Source organism: Sitophilus oryzae, unplaced genomic scaffold, assembly GCF_002938485.1.
Source record: "Sitophilus oryzae breed Bouriz unplaced genomic scaffold, Soryzae_2.0 scaffold_154_pilon_pilon, whole genome shotgun sequence".
Lineage (NCBI taxonomy): Eukaryota > Metazoa > Arthropoda > Insecta > Coleoptera > Curculionidae > Sitophilus > Sitophilus oryzae.
In genome coordinates, this window is record NW_022146225.1 from 180255 (window position 1) to 184087 (window position 3833).

Here is a 3833-nt window from a genome sequence, read left to right on the forward strand (position 1 = left end):
GATAAAAATAATAACTGAAAAACAAAAAAATAAATTAACAATATAATAAAATAATTTGCCTTTGTTTGGGCAAACCCAGGATTTTTTCAAGATATTATCTTTTTGATATTTGACATGCTGAAAATAAACTTTTAATAACTCAGTAATTAAACAAGTTTTCTCATTTGTTGCGATCTTTATGGCACACCCTGTATAAAGACTTTGTATTTTATTCTATTGTATTATTAAAAGTATTTATTGTTCATCTAAATATTATGTTAATAATACTAGTGTTCTTTTTAAAAGTATTGCAAAATGAAACCCTTGTATATAATATACTACATGGGTTCGAAAATACGCCGCTATATTATCGTTGGGATGATTTACCATTAAAATATATGGAAAAACGTTTTTATACATACGGGTCTGATGCGTAGTTTTTTGAAAGGCATTTTTGTGACGTGTATCATCAGTGTTCACAAGAACATGGACCTAGAGTTTATCACCGAATCATAACGACACTATTTGAGAGGCTGTACAAGGCAAATATACTCAAGGTGGACTCGCTGCTTCTCTATTATATAGATAAAATTTTTAACCACCCTATATACTTTTAGAATTTACGGAATTTCAGGCCAGGTTTATAGGACTTTTTTTTCATATTTTTCGATTAAGAATCACCCACTGATTTCCCTGAATTCGCTTCGAACACCCTGTATTATTAGACATATATATTGATATATAAGTCTTGTAAAAGTAAAAAATAATAATTAACATTATTGATGGATCTTAGTTGAGGCTACAAAATCTACCTCTGTATATAAATATACTTATTAAGTCTCTACCCCAGTGTAATTTTCTGTCATTTTTTTTCTAAAACTAATTTAACGAAAATGTAGTAATATTCTTTATTGGATAAGGAAATAAAAAAATCATACAATCAACTTGTATATGTTTATTTTACCTTTTCATGGATACATGTTCACATTGAGTATAGATTTTTTAGGTTTATATAATGTAAAAAATTTCCTCTTCGACCAGCAAAGAGATCAAAAACTTACATGACTAGAAACATATAACAAAAATACTTTAAATCAATTTTAAAATAAAAAAAAATTTTTCTTAAAAATTATAATTTCTATTTAACAACATATTATAAACATTACAATAAATATAAAATATAAAGATATAATCCACAATAAAAAAAATCAAAATATTAACAATAAAAAAAAAAAAAAAAAAAAAAAAAAAAAAAAATAAGTAAACATAGATTGGTTTTATTTTATTTGTCAGGACCCTCTATGTTTACTTATTTCTGAGATTTAAATTATTTGGATATTTCAAGTAAATAAAGTAATGTTATTTTAAGTGATCTACACTTAGACAATCGATTATTAGCGTTACAAGCATTTTTTTTTCAATATATTATGCTGTTAGATATCACATAGATTATAACAAGATGGAAGTATTAAATTTTTTTTCATAGAATAACAGACTAACCCACTGTATTCTACGTAAAAAAAAACAAATTATGTTTTTTTTTTTTTTTTTTTTTTTTTTTCTATTGTTTTATGTGCAGAGTAATATATCAAAATCTATAATATTAAAAAATTTTGCTTTTAAAATTTCATAGTTTTTTTTTTTTATAAAAAATAAGCATTAAAAATAAAAAAAAAAAAAAAAAAAAAAAAAAAAAAAAAAAAAAATGTAAAGAATAAAAATATAGGTAAAATATATTACTCTGTATATGTATAGTATGATATGATACGCATTATAATTTTGATACACCAGATGCCATCTAAAAATTACGTCCAAGACATTATTCAAAATAAATACATTTGTCAAGAGTATTTCTTTATATCATTTATAGTTAATATCACATTTATACAGGATATTTGGCAAATTTCTTGTAAAAATAGTTAGTTTTTGCACGATCATAGAAAAAAAAAAAAAAAAAAAAAAATTACTTAAATATTGTTGTAACGCATTGAAATTGGTTTTTGAAACACCCTGTATATATCTACACATTTATTAAAAGTGTATTTTACATCCAAATATTTTTCGTGCATAATATAAATCTTCTATAGTCAATCGTTGACATACCCCGTTTATTTCAACCAAAAAGAGGACACCCGGTATAGCAAACATACACCGAATAAATATGTCGCAATGATTAGTAGACATTTAGTAAACACTTTATGACACCCAAGAATGAAATACTAATAATGACGATTAATCTTATCTCTAAAGGTAATTCAATATATAACTATATTATAGTACCCAATAATAAAAATATATTTTTTGATACCATCCAAATGAAAATTATTAGAACTGTCATCAATACTTAATAAAAAAAGAAGTTAAATTTTTTTTGGTAAAAAACTTTGAATATATAAAAATATTAGGTCCAATATTTACTAACCATCTAATATCTTCTAGAGAAAAAATATGAGTGATATGCCTAGACCACATATACTTTCCTGAATGATACCCCAACCCAAGAATACCCTAGCTATACAGAAGCGACAATAAACTAAACTTACTTTAAAGTAAGTTTTAAGTTTTTTTTATACTGTTTAAAATTTGAGAGTTTTATAGTTCTATCCACGCAAGTATATATGATCTAGGATATTATACATGGCAGTATCCGTTCAAGTGGGCTTGGGAAAAGGTGAATACCCACTTTTTTCCGTTGGAGGATCGTCGGTGTCGCTGTCATCTTGCGGCTCTTGACTCTCGGGCAACCTGATGAAGGGCAAATGTTTCGGTAACCGTCCACCATCGGACAGACTCGCTATTCTGCAGCCTACGCCAATTCCTAAAATTAATGAAGAGTTTTTCAGTGTTGTACCTGGTAAGTAATGTTGGTCAAAAAGAAATCAATGCATATGATTAATCTATTTTTTTCGCAAATAGCTATAGCTTACACATTTTTGTCAAATTTAAAAAAAAACAAGTATTTTAAAATGTTTAAAACTTCATTACTTTTTGAGACATTTGTATAAAACTGCTTTAAACATAGATATACACTTATTTAAGAAACATTATAGGCTATTTTTTACGCCTTTGAAAATCTTTTACTAATAATTATTAATTTTTTTTTTTTTTTTTTTTTTTTTTTTTTTTTTTTTTTTTTTTTTTTTCATATATTTTTTAATGACTTTCAAATAAAGCTTATACATCAGAATAACACATAGGCTATAATTTATAAAGATAACTTAGCGTGTACAGCGACTTCGTTCGGTCGAATTAATCATTTGTAATTGGGGATGATAAAGCAAGCAAGAATTTCCATTAACATTACAAACTAGATAAAATGTTCTCACATTTATGTCAGCATTCAGCATGAGAAAAAACAAATATGGCGATGATTATTATATAACTTGGTAATATTTGAGGGTAGTTTCATATCGTTGAATTTAGACTTTCGAAAAATCGTTTGCCAAAAAATAGCTTTTTACGTCAAGCAGTTTAAGCAGAATCGTGGTCAATCAGACACTTTTTGAACACCCTGTATGTTTATTAAAAATTCAAAATATGTGAACAAAGCCAAATAAATTATGCCTTGTCAAGCGTTTTCCCGAAATGCTAACCGTTTTTTAATTAAAGCAAATATTGTAATATATTGAAGGGCGTTCTCACCCTCTTGAAATTTGAATTCGGTTTGGTTCCCCTCCCTTCACCTCTTACAACCCACAGACATCCGTTTGCCAAAAATCAGCTTTAACGTCAAGAGCTTTAAGCAAGATCGTGACTAATCAATGGTCTATTCTTATGAAACACCTTATACATTTTTAAAAAATCTTAAAATATTTTTTTTATATACAGGGTGTATATATGTGTTTAAGCGTTTT